The 18843-nt window shown below is 33.7% G+C and overlaps 1 long non-coding RNA gene across 1 annotated transcript; it reads left to right on the top strand.

Annotated features, from left to right (window-relative positions):
- Positions 1-17498: 17498 nt before the first annotated feature.
- Positions 17499-18134, top strand: LOC111910442 (uncharacterized). The gene is made up of 2 exons (XR_002856537.2): positions 17499-17633; positions 17731-18134. It is a non-coding gene; the product is annotated as an uncharacterized LOC111910442 (long non-coding RNA).
- Positions 18135-18843: the final 709 nt, after the last annotated feature.

Genomic DNA, 18843 nt, shown 5'->3' with positions numbered 1-18843 from the left:
TAATGTATGTGTATTATTTATGTATGTGTATGTGTATGACTTTGGAAATTATATATGTAATTTTTGTATATATGTATGGATAAAATGAAAAAAAAGTAGGTTTCTATAATGGAGAAAATCATGATGCTATAATGACTATGTAATATGTGTAGGAAACATGTTTAAGTGTATTTGTATGTATAATGTGTGTATTTATGTAGGTAATGTGTGGAAAAAAAATGAAAAAAAAACTATGATGCTATAATGAATATGTAATATGTGTAGGATGTATGTTTAAGTGTATTTGTTTATATTGTAATGTGTATGATGTATGAAATAATGTGTGTATGATGAATATATGTATGGAAAAAATTGAAAAAAAAGTAGGATGCAATAATAAATATGAAATATATGTAGGAAGCATGTTTAAGTGTATTTATGTAGAAAGTACAATGTTATAATGGAACAAATGAAAAAAAAATTGTGTATTTGTATGGAACTTGGAAAGTACAATGCTATAACTGAAAAAAAAAAAAGTCTGTGTATTTGTATAAAACTTGGAAAGCACAATGCTATATTGGAAAAAAAAATGAAAAAAAAATAGTTTGTACTTTACAAACTAATTTTTTTTTCATTTTTTTCATTATAGCATTGTACTTTCCAAATTACATACCAATACACAAACTTTTTTTTCCATTATAGCATTGTACTTTCCAAATATATTGTAAAGTACAATTCTATAATAGTCTAAAATAAGATACTACTATAAATAAAACATATATGTAAAAGTACAATGCTCAAATAGAAAAAAAAATATAATATTTAAAGTATAATGTTATTAAATAATAAAAAATATTATAAAGTACAATGCTATAATAGGATAAAATATGATATTATAAATAAAAAATATATTCAAAAGTACAACTGTAATGCCCTGTTCCGAGTCGTTTCACATTTGGGTGTGGGTGACGTAATTTAGATGATCTGGGTGTTCGTTTTGTGTTTTGGAGCCAATGGGTGTTTCGGTAAAGTGTCAGTTCGGATTTTATTGAAATTAGATTCTTGTTCGGGAAATTTTGTGGCGGGTATGAGTTGATGAGAGCGTAGAGCTTCTCGTTACCTTTTCATGGATATAAGGGTTGTCGGAATCGGAGGTATAACGAATAAGTTATGGCATTCAGAGTGTTTTTGGGTTGAGAGGTAACCCTATTACAGGGGGCATACATAGGGAGTACGCAAGACATACTGGTGCGAGGGATAATACGTGAGGCGTACGTTGGTGTACGCTTAGCGTATTGCGAAGGAAGGATTGGGAAGGTGGTGCCTCGTACGTTGGGCGTACGAGTATTACACAGGCATACGAGGAGTTTGAGGAACCCTAATTTTAGGATGTTGCACCCTATATAAATACCTTAAATCTTTAGCGTTGGCCTCTTTGCCAGCCTCAAAGTCCCTAAAACCCTAGAAATCGTCCCTTAGCCTCCATTGATGTGCATTTGAGCTCTTGAGGAGAATTTGGGGGTTGTGTTGCTTATTTTGAAGAGACTGAAGATGGATGAAGGTTCATAGCTTGGTGGGGAACTTAGAGATCTAAAATCATTCATCACTTTGGAAGCTCCTTGAGGTATCAAATTCAAATCTTGACTTGTTAATGCTTAGACCTCTTCTTGCCTTGATTTTCATGCTTTTGGGTCCCTTTTTGGGTTGATTGATGAATTAAGATATTTGAAGGACTTATTCTTTCAGGTCTGAGTTAGTTATGAGGTTTTTATGCATAAAGGTGCAAGCTTTAGGAGGGTTATGTTCATATCCATGCATTAAGTCACCTAATAAGTCCTTTTGAGCTTTAAGAGCTTCTTTTAGTCATGCATGAACGTAAAGTTAGCAACTTTACGTGATTATTCAGCTCAAGGAAGTCAGATCTATGTTTTGGATCAATGTCGTAACGGATTAAGGAAGAAAAGTGAGTTTGGCCTGAATGGAGAAGTACGTTGGGCGTACAAGCCTGATATTTAATTGTGAAGGTCCACTGCGAGATTTGGGCCCAATCTGGAAAATTAGGCAATGAATAGGGCCTTAGGTGGCTAATTAGGATTGGGTCATTGGATTGTTGGATTGGGCCTCGGCCTTGGGCCAAGTTATGGAGAGGGTAAAATGTCTTTTACCCTAGTTCAAACTTTTAGTATGAGTTGGGATCCTAGTATTTATGTGGATTATGTTTTGTGATTATAACGTGGGGATTTCAGCGGGTGACCAGCAAGGGATTTATCTGTGGGATCCAGAAGTGCAAGGTGATTTTCCTCAGTAGGTTTAGCGGGTCGAAGCCACCAATGCCAACCCTTATTATTTATGAAAGGATGCAAGATGTATGTGCGACTTCTTTCATGGGTTACGTGATGGTATGTTTACCGGGAAAGGCCCGATGCCAGGAGGGGCCTGATGATTATGTCATATGCTAGATAGTCGTATGTGTTTTTATGATTACCGTGCAGGCCTGAAGCCGGACAAGGCCCGATGACTGTATCGTATGATATTGTTTATAATCATTGTATGTGCTAGTATGGTTATGTGATATATGTTTATGTGTATAGTGGGTGGTACCCGGTGTTAGGCGGGGCCTAAGAACAACAGATCTATATCTCGAGTGGGGCTCGATGTCGGGCAGCGCCCGAAGCCGAGTGGGACTCAATGTTGGGTGGGGGCCCAGTATGTGATTTAATATGTATGGTATGATCCTATAGGGTCACACCTTAATCAAGTTGGTACTTATTGGATATTTATTAAGTATTTTAATATTAATAAATAAATTCAACTCTTGTATTTAATTAGAGAATAATTATTATTTTATGAAAATAATAACAAAAGAAAGAAGAATCTAATTATTATATCTAGAGAAGACCATACTCTTTGATCTTGACATCTACTTCAACACCCCAAAACCAAGTGGGTTCAAAGGCTTTAAAGGTTGTCATTCTAAAACACTCTATGGTCGTGTTTATATCATTCTAACCTATGTAAAAGATCATTGGTGGTTTTGTTTTAAAATACTCTAAAATAAACTAGTTATTTTTATAATGTCTCTTTTGCGGTTTTTATGATGAACACTCTATTTTATGTATCAAGACCCACCAACTTAAATGCATGTGTGATAGTGGTGAAGATAATCCGAGCTTCTTAAAAGATTTTTATGGCTTCGTTATGACATTTTATGGCTTCAATATATATATATATATATATATATATATATATATATATATATATATATATATATAATATAATATAATATATATATATATATATATATATATATATATATATATATATATATATATATATATATATATACAAAATTTACGAATTAAGTCACGTCTTACAAACGATATGGCTCATCACAAATCGTAAAAGCTTGAGGTTTGACATTGCTGCCAAGTCACGCCTAACGTTATTTAGAACCTTTAAATAATCTAAAGACTTGGATCATACTTTTTAAATAGTTAGCATGTGATGTAATATCGAATTGGAATTATGTGTAAGATTATATGTGTTAGGCGTGTCAAGCCCAACAAATAAAGGGGTACAAAATGACTCCAAAAACACTGCTACGTTACACTAAAAATGTAATACAAGGTAAGCAGGGTCGATCCACAGAGACACGGGACAAATGCTTATACCTTTTTTGCAATGTACAATAATGGTCACATAAATGGGGGGTTGGTATGAAATGATTTAAACAATACGATAAGGCAATAAGTAAATGATCGATTAAATGAAACAAATTCAGGATTTGTGAGAACTCCAACTCTATGCAAGACAATTTAGCAATGTGATTCCAAGGATGAAATGATATCTACTCAATTCCACCTAAGTTGGTACTTAAAAGTGTTAACAAGCTCTAACACTTCCCATTCACCAAGTTCTCAAATTCAAAACAAGTTCTTTGAAAATAACCTAACCTTCTAATTTAAGTCTATACAAGCTCTTAAATAGAAATCAAAAGGTTGCAATAAGATTTATGTGAATGTTCCCAACAACACCCAATACTCCTCAAAAGCTTGGGAGCGTAAGAATGTATGAATAAGATTTACACTAAATTCATTCAATAGATTTCAGTTTAGTACTTGTTACCTAGTCCAATTTACAAAATAATTACGGATTTTGCAATTAGATAATTTGAATGACCTAACCCTAATTCAAATGGCCAATAAAAATCACAGTTAGAATCAAACATTCGATTGAAACAAAATCAAATTCACTAGATAGAAACTAAAAACAAACATCAATTCACATGATTGAAATCACAACTAAGAAGTCAAGACATGAAGTTGGAGAAACTAGGGTTCTTACAAATCTAGAAAATGAAATTAAAGTTCTTACAAAATGAAATCAAATGTTCCCAAGTGTTAATCAACTTAAAAAAACCTCAAGAAAATCACCTTCTCTGATCCAAAAATCGACCCCCCCTAAAGTAAAAATCGGTTCCCCCTTTTAAGAAAGGTGAAAAACTGCTTTAAAACCCACATTTACGTTTACACGACCCGCGCAAATTAACATTGTCGTTTACGCGGCCCGTGTAAATGCAAAAAGTAGAACACTCAAGAGTCTTCGTTTACACGGCTGTGTAAACATTTACACGGCCGTGTAAATCTCTGAAAAGCCAAAATCTTCATTTCTTTGATATCTTTATCCTCGGTGCTCCGCAAGTCCCGAAATTTCGTCCACATCTCTTATTTACCTCCTCAAACTAGATCCTACCTCCAAAAGTCCGTAAAATATCACAAAAATGTGTGAATGAAATTGCCTCATAAAAAATCTCGAAAAACATGCAAAATGCATGAGTTTAAGCCTACAAAATGGGTGCATAAAATGCACCTAACAATATGGATTTAGAATATGAAAATACTAAACCCATTATGGGATTATACATAAATATGATATCTTAGTATATTAAGTTCTTCATCACTAAAAGTATCCTAACACCATTGATTGAGTTTTATTGGTATTCAAACACTAAGGTGTTGTTTGGTTTTCAGAATGTTTCTGAAGGAATTGCAATTGGAATTGGAAAAAGAATCTATCAAGAATTGGAATCTAATTTCATATCTTGTTTGGTTGGCATGAAATGGAATTGGAATCAATTCCAGATTCTATTTGGTTCGCACAAAATAGAATTGGAATCCATGTAAAATGACATAATTACCTTTTTGTCAATTTTGCGTAATTTTACCTTGTTTTCTAACTTATTTGTAAAGATACATTATATAAATAATAAAAATAGTAAAATTTTGGCATTGGTGGTAATGGCGGTGTGGGTGGAGGTGGTGGTGGAGGCGGTGGTAGAGGCGACAATGGTGGGTGGCGGTGATAGTGGCGGTTGTGGTGATTGCGAAAGTGGTAGTGGCGGCGGCAGTGGCAGTGACGGCTGGTGGCAGGGACGATGGTGGTGATGGTGGCGACAACGGTGGTGGTCGTAGAGGTGGTAGTGGCGGTGGTGGTGGCGGTGGTGGCGACATCGGTGGCGAGGGTGGTGATTGTAGTAATGGTGGTAATGGCGACGGCGGTGTCGGTGGTCATGGTGGTAGTCACACTAGTGATGGCATTGGTGGTGATGGTGCTGGTTGTGGTGGCTGCTGATGGTGATGACGGTGGTGGTCGTAGTGGAGGTGGAGGTTGCGGTGGTAGTGACAAGTGGAGTTGATAGTAGTGGTGGTGAATGATGGTGGCGAATGAGTGTGTAACGCCTGTTCCTGATATGTATTTAACTTATAAATTATTCTATTTTATAGAGCAACTCGACGAGTTGGAAGCCTCAAACTCGTCAAGTAGAGACTATGAGGGCCGCATATTTTAAGTGATCTACTCGATGAGTTGGAAGCCTCAACTCGACGAGTAGGCTGGCAGATATAAAACCCTAATTCTAGGGTTTTGCACCCTATTTAAACACCTTAACCCCGATGTGTTGGCCTCGTTTCCAACCTCCAAGTCCTTAACCCTAAAACTCGAAACACTAAAGCTATTGTGAGTGATTATGAGCCATTTTAAGTGTTTTGGTGTGTGCTTGAAGCCATTGGAAGAAGGAAAAGCTTGAGGATACAAAAAGGAGATTGTAGATCCAAATTCCTTGAGGTACGTATTTGATAGTTAGTTTTGTTTACTTCTTTTTATAGTTTATTTTAGCATATTTCATCCATAATCTAGTTAATTTTCATGCATATTTTCCTTTTTGTTATTTTATGACTATTTCGGGCACTTTCTAGTTTCGTGAGCTTTATTGCAGATTTCATGGAGACTAGTGGAGCGGGAATGTTCGGGACGTATGGAAAGCGATGGGAATTGGTGGAAAACAAGGATCTTAGGCTTGATGGGTGGTGGAGATGATGCATGGAGCGAGCTTGATGATTATTTGAAGGCTTGGAGAGAAATAAACATTTAAATTTGCAAGATGCGGGAGTATATTCAAGCATGCATAGATTATTAATCGGGCGAGTTTACGAGCTATGAATCATTTGGAGAAGCCAAATTGGGCTTAAATTGAAGAAAACTTGAAGAAAAATGGGCTAGGAGCTGATTGGGCTCGCACTGGGCCAAGTGGGCTAAGCTATGGAGGCCCAAAACCTCAAAGATGCTACATTCAGGGACCACCCGCGCAGCAGCACGCGGGTCGCGCAACCTCCTGCAGGGGCAGTTTTGGAAATTCTTCTTTTGAGCTATTTGAGGAAGGTTGGTGCCCATCTTTTGGAGACTCTTGGACATCCGATTTTTGAAGATTCTCTCTGGAGTTTTGGAGATTTTTGAAGGCCAAGAACCCTTGAAGAACATCATATTTTTACCTCTTGATTCTTGCTTAATGTTTGGTACAATTTTCTCTAACTTTGTTTCTTTGTGTTTAGCCATGCTTGGCTAAACTAATCTTGGTTGACTTTTGGTTAATCCTTTGAACTTTTGTTGAATGTTGAAGAATCCATGAACATGTTCTTAATTCTTTATGGGAATGTTTTGTGTTTTAACATCTTATCACTACTTGTATGTTTTAGTTCATGAGTTTAAATATGTTTGTGGTGATTAGTTGGCTAATTTCTTGATTAAGTAAAGGATCTTCAAATTAGCAAGCAACAAATGATTTTTGTGTTGTTTTTGCTTCACACAATCATAAAAACATTTCCTCCAACATGGTGGTGAAAGCATTTGACCCCTCTTGGATTTGGTGACTTTTTGGTTCTTAATGCTAGTTGACTTTCACTAATTACATGCTATTTGGAATTAGTGACTTTGACTAAGGAAATTGTTATGAGCTTCTCTAGCCATTTCAACAATTAAGAAAAGTCTAGGTAATCTCAAGCTCCTTGGATTACTATAGCCAAATTAAGGATTTAAATCAAAGTATTGCACCATTGGAGTCTAATGATATGTTCATCAAAAGTCAAAGTGAGGAAACTTTAAGTCAACCATCTCTCCCTTATTGATTTTACATCAAACTCTTATTTTTGTTGCATTTGTCTATTTAAATCATAGTTGATTCTAGTTTGTTTCAAGTATTTCAAAACACCAAAACCCCCCATTTTATCTTTATTGTCATTTTACAAGTACTTTTACAAAGAGATTTTTCATAGAGTTATAAATTGAACCAATCTCCGTGGATTCGATCCCTTTACCACTATACACTATTTTACTGTGTAATATTTAGGGTTATTATTTGTGTTGGGCTCGACAACCACCAAATTTTTGGCGCCGTTGCCGGGGATTGGTTTATTTTTAATCAATTTGTTTCTCTATGCCTAGATCTCATTGTGCAGGTACTCAAATTTAAAATCCCGAAATAAAAAAAAAAAAGTATGGTTCGGAAATGAACACTCCTTGCACCGAAGACCAACTTTCTGAGCTAGCTCAGTTAGTTATGATGATTGAAAGTAACCAAAGTGTACAGCCCACACCTCTTCTTCGTGATTTTTGCGCCCAAAATGGACATCATTCCGACATGTGTCCATATTTACAAGGAGAATGGGAAGAAGTGCAAGAGAAAGGAAGCTACTACCTGTCAAACCAATGGAGTTATGATCAGCCTCAACATGATCAATGGTGGGACAACAACCAAGTTTGGGGAAATAACCATTACCAAAACCCATACCAAACATGGGGAAATAACCAATACCAACCGACTCCACTATTCCAAGAACCCTATCCTTACCCTCCTCAACAAACTGAAACGCCAAGCATGTCCTTAGAGGACATTGTGAAAAGCATTGCCACTTCTACCCAAATTTTCCAGGAAACAACTCAAGCTAGCCTCAAAAGCTTAGAGCAACAAATAACACAAATTTCTCAATCATTGAGTATAGTGGAATCTCAATATAAATTACCATCTGAAGAGAGCCCATGTCATAACGCATGTTGCATTCCATTTAAAGATGAGAAAACTTTTGATGCCCCAAGAGTGTTATATGAAGAAGAGGAAGAAGAAGTAGAAGTGGAAGAAGTTGTCAAAGAGGAAGAAGAAATTAAGAATGTTGTCAATGAAACTGTAAAGGAAGTAATAGGGGTTAACGAAGGAGAGGTTGAGTCACCCACTACCATTGAGAAACTAACTCCAGTGGTAGACCAACCACAAGAGCCACAAACGAAAAATTTGTCAGACTCTTCAAAGGTTACCTATCCCGAGAAAGAAGACGCCCAACCGGTCACCTACTCAACCACCATGTCAAAGAGGGAAGAGTTGGTCACCTTACGGAACAAATACGAGAGAGAATATGGTTGGATGATTTCTATTATCAAAGGTCTAAGTCCGGTATGGTTCTCCCGTAAAAAGAAAGTCAAATACAAGAAAAGAGTCCCAATGGAGGTGTGGAAATTAAAAAATGTAGACACGGGGCAAATTTGCAAGGTTAATGGACATCGATTGAAGACATTCAATGAAGGTTTTGATTCAAATGTCCAAGATGTCGTCCATTTGGACGCCCCAAAGAGTTAAAGTGAAGTTTGGAGGCGTCTCGCCAAAGACGTTAAAGAAGGGCATTTTTGGAAAGCATTGTGTTTTCGTGTTTTTAATTTGAACAAAATGAGTTTTGAAGATGTTTTTGGGATTCAAAAGAGTTGTTTTTTGAAGAAATCAAGAGTTTCTAGGTGTTTGGGGCTGTCCGAAGCAAGAACGGGTGAAAAACGAAGAAAAATGAAGCGAAAATGAAGATCAGCATCAGAGGGTTGCGCGACCCGCGTGCTGTTGCGCAGGTGGGTTGCGCGGCCAGGTGTGATGAAGCGACATTGGCCCAAGACTTAACTGCAAGGTCTGCGCGACCCGCGTGCTACTCTGCGCGACCCGCGCACTGTGCTGGGCGATTTGGGCTATTTTTGGCTATTATTTGACCAGGTGTTGACCAAAGGTTTTAATGAGTTGACCTTTTGACTTTTCTTGACCAACATTGACCGAAATTGACCCTTTTTGACCCATAGATTAAAATTTTCAGTTTCCCTTCTTCTTCATTTAATCATCTTGACCTCCCACTCCATTCCTCTTATATAACCTTCCAGCAACCACCTCGCCGGAAAATTCAAGATTGTCGGAATTCTACCGGTCGTAATTTCACGAAACCACCGCCACAAACATCTCCCGTCATCCAATCCTCCGATTTAGGTCCTTTCCGCCCTTTCCTTAAGCATTGAGGACAATGCTTGTTCTTAAGCTTGGGGTGGGGCATATCCCTTATCTTTTATTTTATTTCTATTTTTTTTCATGCATTTTAACTAGGTTGCATAACATTTTAGTTTTAAGCTAATTTTCATTCATTTTTTTTATTTATTTAAAATTCCAAAAAGATTTTATTTTCTTCTTTTTCACCTTTTATATTTTTGCATAACATTTAGCTTAGGCATTAGCATTCATGCATTTTTGTTGTCTGTTTATTCTCACCCCTGGATGCCATGGAATAGGTTCACAATTATTGTATCATTATTGGTCCAGGATCTTGTTGTTATCTCACCCATCGAACGGGGACCATTAGCTGCAGTTTGGGATCTCATACTTGGGATCAGATGCTGGTAGCTTAAAGGGGTAAGTGATCATGGACAGGTAGTTTTCATGAAGAATTATGCATACAATACTAATGACTGTAGGATATACTATAGCAATGGATGTCTTAGCCTTGCGGTCACTACCGCCGAGAGGATCACACTTGATCATGTTTGAACCGTTAGGATGAAGCACTAGTGCTTGTCCCCGAGTAGAATCCATATCCGGTCTCTTTACATCACCATATCTTTTTGCGATTTTCTTAGGATTTTGGAGAAGTCTTTTAGTCCGCATGTGGACATTTCATTATTTTTGAAAAAAAAATCACAAATTTGAAGAGGAGCTTACATTATATCTTTATGCTCCACACATGGTCATTTTCTCGCTTAGACCATTCGGATTATATTACTACCCTTTCGGTTCCACTTACACATTTTAGGAACCAAATTTTGAGTCAAAGGGTTGTTATTACATTACCTTCAAGTATGGTAACAAAAAGAAAACAAAAAACAAAAAAAAAAACAAAAAAAAAAAGAAAAAGAAAAAAAAAAGGGGGCAGGCAAATTCCCAGCTGCAGAAATCTGAGAAGGGTGACCGGTTCAATTATTGAACTAAATTTTCCAACATTTTGGTCACCCGACGTTTGATATTCATTTATTTAGGTATGTTTTATTGTATATAGATCGAGTTGTTTTTCGCAAATTGGTGATATTAGGGCGACTGTCGAGTCGGATACTACGGGAGGTTTGGGCCAACACCAAGTGAGTTGATTCCTACAATGGTGCCCTAGCGAATAAACCTAGTTACACATGAGAGAAACCAGCAAACATGAGATCAGAGTGTACACTTACAGAAGAGCTCCACCCGAGCCCATCCAGCTGCTTTCTCCCTACTACAAATATTCTTCATTGTATGCATGTTCCATTGAGGCTGCGACTGCTCATCCCTCCTTACTCACCTAAAGGAGTTGTCCTGGCTATGGTTTATGGTCCCTTTGTCATCGGATGAAAAATTCGTGAGGTAATAGCAAGATCAGTTCTGACCATGTTGACTAACGGTGATCAGGTTCTGTGGCTCTATCCATTCTTTTTATTTTCTCTAGGATAGTTCATTCCAAGTTCATTTTAGTCTTGTCTTACTTGAGGACAAGTAAGGTTTAAGCTTGGGGTGATTTGATAGTTAGTTTTGTTTACTTCTTTTTATAGTTTATTTTAGCATATTTCATCCATAATCTAGTTAATTTTCATGCATATTTTCCTTTTTGTTATTTTATGACTATTTCGGGCACTTTCTAGTTTCGTGAGCTTTATTGCAGATTTCATGGAGACTAGTGGAGCGGGAATGTTCGGGACGTATGGAAAGCGATGGGAATTGGTGGAAAACAAGGATCTTAGGCTTGATGGGTGGTGGAGATGATGCATGGAGCGAGCTTGATGATTATTTGAAGGCTTGGAGAGAAATAAACATTTAAATTTGCAAGATGCGGGAGTATATTCAAGCATGCATAGATTATTAATCGGGCGAGTTTACGAGCTATGAATCATTTGGAGAAGCCAAATTGGGCTTAAATTGAAGAAAACTTGAAGAAAAATGGGCTAGGAGCTGATTGGGCTCGCACTGGGCCAAGTGGGCTAAGCTATGGAGGCCCAAAACCTCAAAGATGCTACATTCAGGGACCACCCGCGCAGCAGCACGCGGGTCGCGCAACCTCCTGCAGGGGCAGTTTTGGAAATTCTTCTTTTGAGCTATTTGAGGAAGGTTGGTGCCCATCTTTTGGAGACTCTTGGACATCCGATTTTTGAAGATTCTCTCTGGAGTTTTGGAGATTTTTGAAGGCCAAGAACCCTTGAAGAACATCATATTTTTACCTCTTGATTCTTGCTTAATGTTTGGTACAATTTTCTCTAACTTTGTTTCTTTGTGTTTAGCCATGCTTGGCTAAACTAATCTTGGTTGACTTTTGGTTAATCCTTTGAACTTTTGTTGAATGTTGAAGAATCCATGAACATGTTCTTAATTCTTTATGGGAATGTTTTGTGTTTTAACATCTTATCACTACTTGTATGTTTTAGTTCATGAGTTTAAATATGTTTGTGGTGATTAGTTGGCTAATTTCTTGATTAAGTAAAGGATCTTCAAATTAGCAAGCAACAAATGATTTTTGTGTTGTTTTTGCTTCACACAATCATAAAAACATTTCCTCCAACATGGTGGTGAAAGCATTTGACCCCTCTTGGATTTGGTGACTTTTTGGTTCTTAATGCTAGTTGACTTTCACTAATTACATGCTATTTGGAATTAGTGACTTTGACTAAGGAAATTGTTATGAGCTTCTCTAGCCATTTCAACAATTAAGAAAAGTCTAGGTAATCTCAAGCTCCTTGGATTACTATAGCCAAATTAAGGATTTAAATCAAAGTATTGCACCATTGGAGTCTAATGATATGTTCATCAAAAGTCAAAGTGAGGAAACTTTAAGTCAACCATCTCTCCCTTATTGATTTTACATCAAACTCTTATTTTTGTTGCATTTGTCTATTTAAATCATAGTTGATTCTAGTTTGTTTCAAGTATTTCAAAACACCAAAACCCCCCATTTTATCTTTATTGTCATTTTACAAGTACTTTTACAAAGAGATTTTTCATAGAGTTATAAATTGAACCAATCTCCGTGGATTCGATCCCTTTACCACTATACACTATTTTACTATGTAATATTTAGGGTTATTATTTGTGTTGGGCTCGACAACCACCAGTATTAGAAAATCCCGACCCATAATTGTTTTCATAAAATTGCTTAAAAATACCGAACATGACTAGATAGAAAATCAAGAGTAAAATAACTATTTTTTGGACCAAATTTTAAAAAAAATCATTACAAGAACCCCAAATGATAGATTAAAATATTGCAAGAAAAATCCTACGGAGACCAAATTTGCAAACATGAAGAATTTTTTGTTAATAACCCGGGATGCCTTACCAACCCTTATTTATATCGCAAGAAAATCTGGCTATGGGGGTCATTTTAATGAATAGTTTTGTATTTACAAATCACTATTATTTATATAAAATACTAAGTGTAAGACCAGTGTATTACACGAGTTGATTAAAAGAAATATTAAATAACAAAGTGTAAACAATAAATATTTTTTAAAATAAAATTTCGAAATCAGAAAAAAAGAAAGTTATTAATTGCAATTGACTATCACATTTATTACGTTTAATAGTTTACATATATAAATATACGTATTATGTGATTTTTAATTTTGAAAATTGAAAATTTCAGAAATTGACATATATATATATTATTTATTTTAAAAATATCATAAAATGACAAGTGTCAAAACTCATGAGAGATTAACATCTGGCTATGCGGGTCATTTTAATGAATAGTTTTGTATTTACAAATCACTATTATTTATATAAAATACTAAGCGTAAGACCCGTGTATTATACGAGTTGATTAAAAGAAATATTAAATAACAAAGTGTAAAAAATAAGTATTTTAAAAAAAAAAATTGAAATAAGAAATAAAGAAAATTATTAATTGCAATTGACTATCACATTTATTACATTTAATATTTTACATATATAAGTATACGTATTATATATTTTTAATTTTAAAAATTGAAAAAATCAGAAATTGAAATGTAGATATTATTTATTTTAAAAATATCATAAAATGACAAGTGTCAAAATTCATGAGAGATTGACATGTGGCAAAATAAATCTTCTTTTGTTATAGAAGATTTGATTTGATTATAACACAAAAATAAAATTTTCAACTATCATGAATTTTAAAATCTTTGTGTAATTGAGTTTACAAATTTACATGCGATGCTATGGAGTGTATTTAGTTCTAACTTTTTATTTCATTTTATAAGTTCAAGACTTGAATACGTTTACTTCAATCTTATACTTATTAGAAGTGAAGAATCTCTAAATATTATTAAAATAGAACTCTTAATTCACTAATGAAGCAATCAGGGCTTTTAATTGTGTTTTAATCTTATGTTTTCCATCTTTAGATCAAACTGATGACATCATCTTCCCCAAATAAAATTCAAACACAATTACATTTAATTACAAAATTTGTAATAATTATAAAATCTTTAAATTCAATAATTATTTTATCAATTGAAACATATCATTCTATTTATATACATGATATAAGTTTCTCTAATTAAAATTAATATTGTTTCTAATTTAACTCCCTTATTTATAGCTTTTGATTTCCAAATTCAAACCCGTTTAAATTTTATATATATATTTTTTTTAAAAACTCATTAAACAAGCATATCAATAATTAAGTTATTAACCTATAAAATCTAATCTAATCCCATTAAATCAGCAAAATATTTAAGAATCAAAATTAAAGTCAATATTATTCATAATTTATCTCCCAGTATATCCCACATAAAATGAATCAATTTGAAGTTTTTAACTAATATAGCTAATATCGTTCTTTTTTACCAGATGAATAGCCGAAAATCTCCAAGATGATATCTTAGGATCCCAAATTTTTAGAAGATAATAATTTCCTTATTCAAAAACATCTTATATATACGATTACACTGAAATGGTTATTCTTATGATTTTGGATTGAGTCATATGACAGTATTCTTCTTGAGCAATCTTCTTGTTCGATTATTTTTTCCAAGCTCTTACTTTACTCTATTCTCATTATTCTTCTTCAATTTCTTGCATTTATTATGTTCTTATTATTTGTTATTACTGTGTTCTTGTTGAGAGGTCATGAAAAAAATTAAGCAATCTACTTTAAGCATATAAGTTTCATTCATTTAGTTACAAAAACAAACTTATACCCTTTATATCGATTTTTTAATGTGCTAACGTATGTTTGTCAAGAGAAAGTCATAAAATTCGTTTTAATGTATGATGACAAAGCTAGTGGAACAGACTAAAAGCAAGATAAAGAATTTTTTCTTGTTACACTTCAACTTGCATGAACAAAGATGTATATGTTGTTCCAAGATTTTCGATAACTCTTTTATACATATTATTATAATCTTCAATTAAATATTTTAATTTTATATTATTGAATTTGTTTATATCGATGATTTTAGTTTCAAAATCACCATTATAATACAAGACTTTACCGGCGTGGTGTCACTTACGTTATTTGATCGTGACGCAAAGAAACTTCTGGAAAAAAAACACACAAGAGTTGCTTCAAAGTTCAATGAGGTTATCGATATTAACTTCATTTACATAAAACTAATTTTTACTTTTTGTCTGTCTATTTTTACAACCGTTAATTTTATCATTTTTAGGAAGGTAATATGAAGATTTATCCGTCTGCTTTGAAATTACTTTGGGATAAAAAGTTTGGGTTCAAAATTCAAATTTCTCATTATAATTTGAAGAACAATGTTGATGGTTATGCAATCTCAAACTTCAATGTTGATAATAAAATTGTTGTTGAATTGGAAAAAAAAAATAACATCGAACATGTAACATTCTTTTACGAAACATAATACAAACACTACACTTATTAGATTTGTTTTTCATATTTTAGTTGATCAACTAACATATTTCTATGTACTACAAATATAGGCGCCCTAATCCGATTCGTTTAACGTTTTATCGGAGAAATTTGGATGTCAAGACACATTAAATTTAAAGGTTTTAAATATAATATAACTATATCTAATATTTTAAATACTTTAAAATATTATCAACTTTTAGATCAACATATGAATTTATTTTCTCTATTTAGGATGCAGTTTCGTTACTGATGATAATGTCACAACCGCTTCGAATCTTGATAAAAGTATTGCAACCAGTCCACTAACTAAGTGGATATCCTTTAAAAAAGTGTTTAGACATGAAGAATTATAACACAACTTGGAAGATGTTTACGATGTTGATAATCTGGAAACAATGTCCTCAACCAAACGATTATTTTAAGTGGTACGTTCTCATGGATGTCACACCGGTTATCACTATATAAACCTTCTAGCGGTCTATAGAAGAATCCTAGCGACTTTATGAAGAATTTTGCTGTGTTTTCAATGAAGTATCACTCTTTCAACATTCTTCTCTATAGTTCTTTCTCTTATTTTCGATATAGATGCGTGTCACAACAATAAGACAGAAAGAGGTGTTGGTGACCATTAAAAATGAAAATGTAATATATAATTTAAGAATAATATATAAAGTGTGAATTGGGGATTTATGATATTTAATCAGTGAAAAATATGTTGTTTGATTGTTAGGTTATATATATATATATATATATATATATATATATATATATATATATATATATATATATATATATATAATTTGATTTTGACAAGTTTGATCTAAATTTAATAATTGAAGCAGGTAGGAAAGATATGTGCTAACGATTTTGAATTTGTATTGCTCTATAGAAACCAACCATAGCCTCATAGACCATTCCCTCATATCTCAGTAGGTCTTAACATTTTCCAAAATTCAGCTACAAGAAGTCATGGATGCACTTCTTGAATCAATCCTCTAAACCGAATTTCATTTGTTAGTTGGATGTAACGACCAAAATGCAATATTTGTGAAAGTTCATTATTATTTATTAGTGTTAGCCTTTAGCAAATTATGAAACTAATATTATATTTTTGTTCATAACATTTTTTTGAAGTAATTTATTTGATAGGAAGATATGTGTATGTGATTGGTGTAGCCTGAAAAATCATATTTTAATTTTTATAAGGAAAAAATACTTTGAAATCGACCAAATTACAATGTCTAAATTTGATGTTTATGGTTATAACAATTCACTTTATTTGTAATGTTTATCGAATTACTTTGCAGAATTTAATGGTGTCTGTACATGTAACGACTTATTGTTGCTTTTAGTTTTACAGGGCCAATATGAAAAGAGTCATATGAGCCTTCATGGGGTTGATACATTGAACAAAGTCAATTTATAAAGCTACTACACAACATCTTTTAATCAAGAAGTTGCATTATGTTGTGATAAAACAAAAATCACATAGATCATTTATGTTAAAAAATATTGTATTAAAAAACCAAATCGCTCTAATATAAATATTAAATATTTTTATCTAATAAATTTGGTCAAAAACTCTAAAAATGAATCTAGCTAATATTTTTTTATTAAAATTCAATCTAAGACAAAGTCACCTATTAATATGATATGTATTTAATTTATGTTTATCTTATTCTATTGAATATATGCCAAAGGTAATACCATGTATTTAATAATTTAAATGCGTATAATTAACGCTTGTACATTCCCGGCTGTAGCTGGTTGTACACTTGTACATATGAACCCTTTCTTCTTTAGTCCCCTCCCAGTACTTGATACTCCACGACTTGGTCGTCGGTTAAGTTATCCTGCAAAGAGCCAAAGACTACGTGCATGGGCCATGGGATTGACGTTGAACAATATTTTATTTTCAAAAGTAGATAACAAGTCGAGATAAACGTTATATATATATATATATATATATATATATATATATATATATATATATATATATATATATATATATATATATATATATATAGTCACAGTTAACCGGTGCCAAATTATGATTTGCAATCTTGTATTTCTCTGACAAAAAGATGGGAAAGAAGACCGGTGTAGTTGTTCTCATGTTGATTTCTTTCTTCTTGATCATCGCATCAAGTAAGTTCAAACCTTCACATATACATTAATATTAATTTATCTTTCCATCATATTTATAAAAGTGAGACTGATCATAACATTCTGTTTAATTAATCAGACGGGAGAATAGGTAAACAACCTTCAATCCTTCGAGATGTCCATGGGAGTCAATCACCTCAAGCACCAAGATATAAGGGTGTACCCCCACTACAACACCCATCCCCACCCTCACCTACCCGTGAGGGACGACAACCAATCACCTATAAAAGTTTGCAGAGATCGAACCCGGCCTGTAATGCCGGAATAAATGGCCAATGTAGAGGTACATACAACATCGGTAGTAGTAGGAAGTGTAAAAATGATGTGTATTGTAGGGATCATAATTAATTATAAGCTTTCATGCATGTTTCAAGTGAATGTTAAAAGCATGCTTTTGTTGAGCTAGCTGGGATGATGATTGTAACAATATTGTATTATCACATGCATGTATACAGATATTCGGTAGGACTATTCGTTTCTTCATCCTTTGTTGACCTGTCTATGATTCTTATATAAAATCAGACGGAGGCATAGGAATCAAGGAATAAGTTTTATGTTTGACGTAAATGTTGAAACTTTCTTTAGATTTGTATGTATGCTTGGATTTTAACAAATATGAGGACATTAAGATATCCTCTATTATAATAAAACAGTACAATTATGCCACGTGGCAGTTGTTAAGCCCCTCCTAATCTATTTTTCCCGCTCAAAGTTTCCAAATGAAGTTCCGATAATGCCCTTTGTGCCTCTTAGTACCATATCCGCTTCATTCTCGCTCTTCACTGGAAACAATTAAGAGTTTCCAACTTCTGTGCACTAAATCAATACCCAGATCATGGAGATTGTTGAAGATAATCGTTTCCAAAATTATTTATCAATTTCTTTATTTATACGATTATATTTATATACCCATTCATTTTAACCCTAATTTTGTTGTTAGAAATTGAGCAGAGCCGCGAATCAATGTCTTAATCTTAAATATTACTAAAAGAGAAACCTTATATGACATCATCTTAAATAATCTGGACCGTTGATTGTATTTCAATCTTATTTTTTCCACCTTTAGATCAAATTGCTGACATCATCTTCCCCATATGGAATGTATTTAATTCCAATAAATGCTTTCCAATCATCAATCAATAACTTACATTCATTGAAATGAAATGTATTTAATTCCAATAAAAGCTTTCCA

The sequence above is a fragment of the Lactuca sativa genome, chromosome 8 (assembly GCF_002870075.4).
Source record: "Lactuca sativa cultivar Salinas chromosome 8, Lsat_Salinas_v11, whole genome shotgun sequence".
Taxonomy (NCBI): domain Eukaryota; kingdom Viridiplantae; phylum Streptophyta; class Magnoliopsida; order Asterales; family Asteraceae; genus Lactuca; species Lactuca sativa.
The sequence above is the reverse complement of the archived record's forward strand: the minus strand, read 5'-3'. Positions and strand labels throughout refer to the sequence as shown.